Genomic DNA, 9990 nt, shown 5'->3' on the forward strand with positions numbered 1-9990 from the left:
TTTTTTTTATATTAAACTATTTATAGTAGTTATTAACTCAATTGTAATTACTTTTTTGACTTTATAATATCAAGTTTACAACTATTGAAGTCTCATGTACATCGTAAACCAAACCTATAAAAATATTAGGAATTATCTACAACTAAGTTTAAAAATGACAAGACTATATCTTTGAAAATAATATAATTATAGTAATAATGACAATAATGTACTTTAATATTTTTGTCAAACTTATACATGTTAAAGCTCAAACAATCAGATAAGTGAAACATAAATAAGATACTAAAATTTATATATCGAAATTATACTAATAAATGGTATGTATTTTTGTAAGAAATTTAAGGATGAAATAGTAGGAAAAAATGTATTTTAAATAAATTGTCATTTTTTCATTGAATTTAGTCCAACCAATGACAATGCCTCGCTCTATTTTTTTTTTTAATTAAATTATTTATTGTGAGATACTAATTCAATCGCATTCATTTTTTAGACTTTACATTGTCAGTATTAATTTTTGGAGCTATTAGACCAACCTTTTATTCTCTTTTGTGTCTTGCTTTTAGTATTAAGTCATTAAAATAATAATAATTTTCATGAAACCTCACACATACTCATAAATCACAATAAAGCATCTAAAAACTTATGTCGCCCAAGATTTCTTCATTTTTTGAGTTAACTAATTGGGAACAACATTCAACAGTTTCAAGAATATTTCTTTAACTTTTATTATATAATTTTAAATTAGTCAAATATACAGTCGGATAATATTTATGTAATTTTTTAAAAATCGTGTACTCATTAATATAGGTACACGCAACGCGCGTACCATAAGGCTAGTATATATATATATCTTGGAGTAATTGTTTTATTTTAATCTAAAAACTGGCGAACTAAGACATGAAATACCCGAGATATTTAACTTGTTATTGCTTACTAAACTAAACTTACTATAAACAGTCATCTCTGTTGCAGATCTTATTGAACTGATAGTAAATACTGTTAGCGCATAGAAATTAAACTCTATGGCAAACCTGTTTCCATATTACCTTGCGAATTTCTTTGTATTGGTGAGAGATGACTTGATTTTATCGGGTACGAACAAGAAGATTAGCTAAATTTCTAATTCAAGCGTGGAAATTCGAATTCATTAAAACAGCATGTACCAAATCAATGCTATTGTGTAGAAGTCAATTCAAGAAGCATACATTAATAGACGCTATCGCCATCACCAGCAACAGTGAATGATTCAGTTACCCAATGAGGTAGCTGCCACTGCCCCATTCCTCATGTTCTTTTGCCTCTTACGACAGTTCCCTTCCTCGGTAAGTCTATTGACATCAGTACAATTTTTTTCAACTCTTTGTCCAATAAGTACTTCTATCCAAACCACTTCAGTTCAAGTGATGCTAAAGCTATAGACGAAGATATGGGAATCCAAAACCTAAACGAGGTCTTTTTGGACTCAAAAGATCGAATTAAGTGGGAAAAAAATTAAGTGACCAAACTATATAAAACGCGGTTTTAAAGCACGCTTTACTTTAACGTCTGTTTTGGACGTTAAGGTAAAGCGCGTTTTAAAAAGGCGTTTTATATAAAATGCGTTTTCGAAATACGCTTTACTTATTTTGTGGGCCCACCAATAACTCTTCTGCGCTTAACTGACATAACAATAATTCAAATGGGTAAAACGCATTTTAAAAGAGCGTTTTACCTCAAAAAATTCGACCCCTCCCCCCCCACCCCTCCAGATTGGGCATTGTCTTATTTAATGGCGTTAAAGATTTTGCAAAAATCCATTCAGAAATATACTCTAACTCCTGTTAAATTTTTCTTGTTGTTAAATTCTCAAGTATTTTGTCATAATGTCTGAAGAGCGAAAAGTAAGAGTTTCATTATATTGGGGAGGGAGGGGGGGTGAGGTTGTGGTGGCGAATAACTCAGTGAGCTATAGTTTATCTCCACAGAGTCATGTTAAGTTGTCACTTACAATGGAGTACGATAGACTGGTATCCTTGTTGTGTAATAAAATGAGTGTGAGCAAACGTTCGGTGAACCTTAAAGTAACCGGAAGATGTCTGTATTTTGTCACTCCGCAAGGGGTTGCTTATTACGCTGAGTTTCACATCGAGGATGATGAAAACTCTGAGAGATTTTTCGGAGGACCGGGAATTAATTTGATAAAAATGTTGGAAATGTACGTGAAGGTTGAAGACGTTCGCAATAATGAGGTTGCGCAAAGCAGGGATAACCCTCAATCATCGGGTGGATATTCTGGAGCAGTTTTAGCCGAACAGGTTCCGGTTGAAAGAGTTTGACTGGATCTAAACTTATCTCCACGGGCGAATGAGGAGCGAGGAAATAATTTCTCTCCTACTTTACATACTTCACAAGAGGAGTGGTAAACTTTAATTTTCCTTTGTGTTACGATATTTATTTTATTTGTATTATAATTTTGTATTAATACTCATATATTCAAAGGGGGTACCGTCCAGATATGAGTTTTACAAGTTATGAACCCACGCCCTGTTGAAATATGCCTAGTTTTGGTGTGTTGGATCATGGTGGTCCATCCGGGAGTCACCACCAACAAGATAATGTCCATCATGGAATGTCAACACATTACGACTTGTAAGTGAAGTGATATAGCTATATGTAAAGTATTTATCAATTTGAGCAGCTTATTATTTTGTTGTTTGTGCAGTGAAAACGAGCACGTTGAACCACCTGTCCTGACTCAATTGCCCGAAGATGACGTATTTACTCGGGATCTGGCAGATGCACAGAGTCAGGAAGAGAACAGTAATTATGACAACAATGCCGATGAGTCTGGAGATTGACACACCCTTCCTTGATGAGGGTGGTGATGAGGAGGAAGAGAATGATGGACTTGATTTGACGAGAGAGCATGCTCCACCTCACGTTAAACCACGAGTGTACGAGTCCCACGTACCGTTTTATTCAAGGCATATTCCCTACCTCTATTATTTGCCAAGTATGCCCGATGTGGATGCTCTCACAAGGGATTTTGACGAAATTCGGATAGCAATGTGGGATGAGTCTAGACCAACGGTGCTGGCAAAGGGAATGCTTTTTCCTGATAAAGTGCGCCTAAGCCGGGCGGCAAAAATGTGCAACGTAAAAGAGTGTCGTGAGATGATGGTATGGGAGTCAAGTCCGGATGTATACAAGGTTGTTTGCCGTAGATGGTTTACGGGTTGTCATTGGATGTTGCGTGCAAGCACGAAGAAAACAGGTATGTGGAAAGTGGGTAAATATATTGGCACCCACACTTGTGAAATGGACACATTCAATGGGAGTCACTTCAACTTGGATGTTGACTTGATTTTTCTTGTCCTGATTCCACATATTGAAGCATCCATAAGGTACAAGATCAAAGAGTGCATTACATCCGTCCACCAGGAATATGGCCATACCATTACCAAAAGAAAGGCATTTCTCGAGCGCAAACGTGCATTTGAAATTGTTTATGGTAACTGGGATAAGTCATTTGCAGCTCTACCCAGGTACATGACTGCATTGCAACACTTTAACCTCGGGACCGTTGTTGAATGGAAACTTGAGAGGAGTTCGGGAATACCGGAATATATATTCAAATACGTGTTCTGGGAATTTAAATCAGCAATTGATGATTTTGTGCATTGCCGTCCGGTAATATCCATAGACGGTACTCATGTCTATGGAAAGTATGATATTAAGCTGTTGATCGCCGTTGCAGTAGATGCCAATGGACAAATATTTCCTCTAGCTTTTGCCATCTGTGCCAATGAAAGCCAAGAGACGTGGACGCTATTTTTGAACCACTTGAAGGAGCACGTTGTCAAATAACGTTCAGGTATTTGTCTAATTTCTGATTGGCATGGGGGTATATTAAGTTCTGTAGAGCATTTGCCTGAATGGCAGGAACCGTATGCATACCATCGTTACTGTGTGAGGCACCTGAAGGCCAATTTTCAGAAGGCACATCCCAACAAGGATCTGCATGATTTAATGTGGATGGCTGCAACAGATCACCAAGAGCATAAATTCCTGAGGCACATGGAATCTATCAGGCAGGAAGACGAGGCAGCGTATCATTGGTTACTGCGACATAAGCCTAAAAAGTGGACTTTACATGCGGATGGTGGCAGAAGATGGGGAATTCTGACTACAAATGTGTCAGTCTTTCAACGGGTTTTGATATTTAACATTAATACTTCAGTACAACAATCTAACATAAACCCATTTAAACAACCAAAAAAATTGTCATTCGCCATTATCATCGCTGTCTGGCACTATTTCATTGTCACTGTCTTTAACTTCTTCGTCAACATCGTGTATGTACCCTTCGGGACCAAGGGCATCGTAATCTAGGCCCCAGTTGACACACATTTCTCGCATTTCATCGCTATCATAAAGAAGACCACTTGCCTGATTTCCACAATAATATGGGACTCCTACGTCCAATATCTGTGGTAAAAACATAGGTAGTCCCTCCCACTCGACAACTGTTGGGAAAACAAGATAATCATTGTCTCTATGCAATTTGTCATTTTCTAATAAATTCCAGTACTGATCCTCCGTTCCTCTCAAGAAGTTAAGATCATCCATTGCATGATGAACAACAAGTGCCTTTTCCATCTCTAGAATCTCCTTCATCAGATGCCTAATCACTTCTGGTTCATCTTTGTGTGTGTTTGTTTGCAAGGCTGCAGACAGTGCTTGTGGCACAACAAGCCCATGCCAACGACACAGTACTTCATAATCACACCGTTTTGAGTAAAGGGGAACCCATTGTAGTTTTTCGCCCCAAATTCACATACCTTCAAGCTTTGTAGAATGCGCTTCGCCCTCAATAATGTGCCCTGCGACTTTGAGATCAGTGTGTATATTGATAGGTTGATTTTCCAAGGTACGGAGAACACTATACCACTTGTCATCACTCAAGTCAGTGTAGCAACCTAGCATATTCTTTTAAAGGTAGGGATCGATAGTGTTAAGACGTGATCCATGGGGATCTGTTGAACTACCTTCACCCTTTTTCCTCTTTTTGAACCACTTGTTAAATGTTAGCGGCATTTTTTTAATGGATATTGTAATGTTTATTCAAAAGGTTTTTGAGATACATATGACTTGGTTCAGTTTAAGAAGCTTTCTTATACCCGAAATAATGATTAACACACGAAGCATAGCGCGGTTACATACCACGTTATGTGTATTGTCTTGTCGACCTGATAAAGCTGCCGTTCTGCAAAAGATGTCTTCTGGAAAAGCTGTATTGTACTATAAAGAATCATTAGCACGTGAAGCATATCGCGGTTACATACCACGTTATGTGTGTTGTCTTGTCGACCTGATAAAGTTGTCGTTCCGCAAAAGCTGCTCGCCTGAAAAAGCTGTATTGTACAGTAAATAATCATTAGCACGCGAAGCATAGCGCGGTTACATACCACGTTATGTGTGTTGTCTTGTCGACCTGATAAAGCTGTCGTTATGCAAAATCTGCTCGCCTGGAAAAGTTGTATTATACCGTAAAGAATCATTAGGACGCGAAGCATAACGCGATTACATACCACGTTATGTGTGTTGTCTTGTCCACCTAATAAAGCTGTCGTTCTGCAAAAGCTGCTCACATGGAAAAGCTGTATTGTACCGTAAAGAATCATTAGCACGCGAAGCATAGTGCGGTTACATACCACGTTATGTGTGTTGCCTTGCCTATAAATAAATAGCGCATTTTAGTTATTATCTGCGCTTAACCAAAACAAATAGCAACACTTTCCATAAAAGCAGGTTTTTTTTTCATTAACAAATGTTTGAACGCATTTATGTACCAATGTGCTATTGTGGCAAATGATGTATGGTGTCGTACTGTTGGGTGGGTGGTCATGCTGGGCGCAGATATTGGATGTGTGTAAACAGGTTTGGAGGCAACAACGGAGTTTATTGCAATTTTGAGGTATGGCTTGATGAACCATGTAAGCAGGAATGCTACAAACGATCTTTACAGTATTATGATATGAACAAAAGATACGAACGTGATGAGATTTAAATGAAACGAGAAATTGCGGCGTTGAAGGAGAAACTGAAAGAGGCGGAAGAAGAAAAAAATAAGCTAGAAAAGAAATTTAAGTGGTAGGAGCAGAGAATACCGCGATCGTGACTAAACAATGACATGTGTGTGTTGAGTGTAGTACTTTATCTTTATGTTTTCCGTGTCATGTGTTTTCATTAGTTGTACTGAATTTAAATTGTGTTAAGCTGTTATGTTTGTGTTTGTGTTGTAGTATTAAAATAAAGAAGAACCGGGGAAATAAAAATATAATGCGCATATAATGTAAACATAAAAAAATATTGTTATTATTTACATAAAATACAAAAAAAAAAATCAATGTCTCCCACAGCCTGTGTGCTTCAATGCAGCCGCTGGCCTGAGGCGCATCCCATCCCTCCCGGCTACGCTATCAGGATCATCCTCATCACGTTGCCTCTTTATCGCAGGATGCGCTGCAGCATGATCGTCAGTAGTGTTGGCAGGATCGATATAAGGGGTCGTCGGTCCAGCAACAACCTACAGAAGAATAAGTCAGCTCAGTATATGAAAATATATATTAGTAATGTACGTGTTAAGTCAAAAAAAATTTAAATTTTCTTACCATAGTCTCGTCGGGCTCCTGAATATAAGCATCCGTCGCATCCAGGTCAGCATCGCACAAAGTGGCCTCCGTGACGGGCGGGGATGAAGCCTTAATAAGAAAATTATAAAGTTATTTATGGCGAATCAATGAGATAAAAACAAATTTAAATTTAATAGTAATACAAACATACCTGCGCCTGTGAAAGATCCCCAGCACCCCTCGATGATGAGCCATAACTCAGCCGGCGCCCACCATCCACATCTCGGGTCGGCCGATCCTCAGCATCAGTCGATGGACCTGGAAAGTACTAATCCCAATCCTCTCCGGTAATGCTCGTACCCGTGATCAACAATGGATCTGACGGGGTCACCTGCGAAGTCCCCAGAGTGAGCGGCAGCTGAAGGCTGAATTACGGCATGCTGCCGTGATGCGCGTCAGGCTCATGGAGGTCACCCGGTAGATCAGCTCCAACATCCTCAACAGGTGCCTCAACGCCCCCTTTCTGGGGACCACCTTCTCGCCGACCCCCACGACCCCATGGGACAGCCCTGCCTCGTTGTCCCCTACCTCGTGGGACAACCCTACCTCTATGGTACTGCTATAGCGCCACATAAGCAGGGTGTGTACTAAGCGCTCATCCTCTCGGGCTCACTGCAGTGTACGGACAACCAGCTCTGTAACCTGCCGGCCATACTCGTGCAAAATGGCCGCTCGCTCGCCGGCATGCTGCTGCATCTGCAGTCCTAACTGGTAGAATAAATGTAGGCCAATAGCCTGCACTGCGTGTAAAATATAAATTACGGAACGCTAGGTTACATTTATAAGTAAGAATATCAAATAACATACCAATGCCTCGTGCCTCCCGGCGTATGGAACGTACCGACCGCCAGTTCGATGAATGGGATTCCCGACAAAAAGTCGGGTATCGCCGCGGTACCAGCCCATATAATCATGCTCAGTATCCTGCCGACTCGGTGAAGGGGGGGGGGTGGAGGAATTAGGTCAAATCGCCGGTCCCAAGTATCGATCTGCTCCTCTAGCCATGCCACATATGCCTGGTCCATCCTGGAATGATCATCCCGTTGGAAATGTGTGGTCTTCCAGGTGTGCGGTGTCGGTACGAGCTGCGGACGGCCAAACTAGCAAAGTACCCGCTCGGTGGCATGATGCTCCAAAATATCAAGGCACATCAACGGGACGGAAGAGGCCCACATAAGTCGGCCTACCGAGCAATAAGCAGGCAAGCCAGCTATGAGCGCGTCGCTGTGTGGCGTCCAGATGAACTATTAAGTAACAATAGAAAACGTGAGTATATGCAACATATGTGAAGCTATACCAGGTAAACTTAGGTATACATTTACCTGTGCGCCCTCCAGCAAATCCAAGATACCCTGCACAAGGGGAGATTATGCCGAGCCTCGTACTCACGCGTATATCCCCATCGGAGAACCCACCTCCTAGCTAGAGGGAGAAACGTTGGTGGTACATCCGGAGCTAATGCTGGCAGAGGTGGCTGCAACTGCAGGAACCGCTCCTAGGCCAAAACCTAACATTAGAAGTTAACGTAAAATTTAAGATATATTTTTACTAGGTTTGTTAAAATGAATAGAGTATTCGAATATGTTGTCACCTGTAGTAGCGGTAATCCAGCAACATCACGTTGGGTGCCTAAGCTCGCCCGACACATCTGCCTATTTAAGTAGGCGAGAACAGCAGCCCCCAGCTGTATTGGGGTAAATCATCTAGCTGCTCCAGATGATGAAGAAATCTCAAGCTGACTAGGTTCCCCGAAGTGTTCGGGAACAAGACCCCTCCATACATAAGGAGTAGTGATAGTAGACGATAGTTATGCAATTTAGATACTATTTACACTCTAATTTGGCTGCACTTTTTGAATGTAAAAGATAACAAAATGCTCTAATTAAGAGTTTTACGTTTTGCAGGAGCCACTCCGAGCTAGGAGGAAGCTAAAGAGTGTTTTGGAGTCAATATGGAGCATGGAAGGCCAATCGGAGGATAGCACGGTCGAAAAGGAGAAAGAAGATCACGTGCCAGCTCCGCGGTCAGATCCGCGGCCGCGGACAGAACAATTACCAGATCCGCGGTCCAATCCGCGGCTGCGGACGGGCTGACGGGAGCCAAGAACCCAGGGTCAATTATGTAATTTCCAGGGCGACTAACCTAAACCTATATGAAGCCTAATTCGTCCAAAAGAGAAAGAGAGCTGTTTTTAGAGAGATTTTGAAGGCAAGAACATGGGAGAAAGACAGACAATTTCCTTAGAGTTTTTATATTCTTCTTTTTAATTCCATTGTTGATTATGAGTTTATATAGTGAATTTTTATATATTAGCATGAGTAGCTAAACCCGTCATCTAGGGTTGATGAAACCAATTGTTGGATGAAGTCTTGACTTTGTTTTGACATAATTGAGCCATTTTACTCTATGATTGTTCAACTACGCGTTGTCTTGTGATTAATTGAAAGGGCCCTTGATTAATCGTGTCTAGTTATCTTGTGTTGCTTGAGAAAGAACACTTGGTTAGATTGTTGTTGAACAACACCATTTTCGGGTAAGTTAAGAGATTAATTACTTGAATTTAAAAGCAGGGTTAGAGATAACGAAGCTTTGGTGAGATAATTCTGAGTTGCATAAATTGTTAACTAGAGTAGTTCGAGAGAATGCTTCTGGTAAATTATCGTAATTGATCGAGAGATAATTGCAGTAACCCAAAACTCATATTTCTTATAGGTGTAACGGCGAGATTATAGCTAACGTCTCAGGAATTAATCCGAAAATTGGAAAAATCAATAACCCTAGACCATTTTACCAATGAATTCAACTCTATTCTAGATTATTGCTAGTTTTATTGTTATTTTTCCTTAGTTAACTAAATTCTACTCATTATCCTTTAAAAATCTTGCATCCAGGAATTGTTTGAGCTTGTCATAAGCAGTGTTAAAAGTTTTAGTAAATAGGTTATTTTCCTATGGGATTCGACTCCGGACTGAACCGGATTATATATTTGCAGCGACCGCTTAGTCCTTTTTATAAGGCATAGTTGGGCGTGACCAAATTTTAGCGCCATTGCCGGGGAACTAACGATGTTATTTATTGCAACTTGGAAGAATTTCTAGGATTACTAGTTTAGATCAATTTTTTGTGGTGTTAAAAATATTTCCATTGAAATTCTCACGTTCGAACTCTTCTATGACTCAGGTGCATGCCTAGAAGCTCTTTGAGAACTGGTGAACTCTTTGAAGGACTCTCAGATCCCGAGAAAGCATTCCGGACATTGAACCGGGCTAACAAGAAAAGCAAACAGCTGAAACAAAACGAACAAATTTAAATTTAA

The sequence above is a fragment of the Nicotiana attenuata genome, unplaced genomic scaffold (assembly GCF_001879085.1).
Source record: "Nicotiana attenuata strain UT unplaced genomic scaffold, NIATTr2, whole genome shotgun sequence".
NCBI lineage: Eukaryota > Viridiplantae > Streptophyta > Magnoliopsida > Solanales > Solanaceae > Nicotiana > Nicotiana attenuata.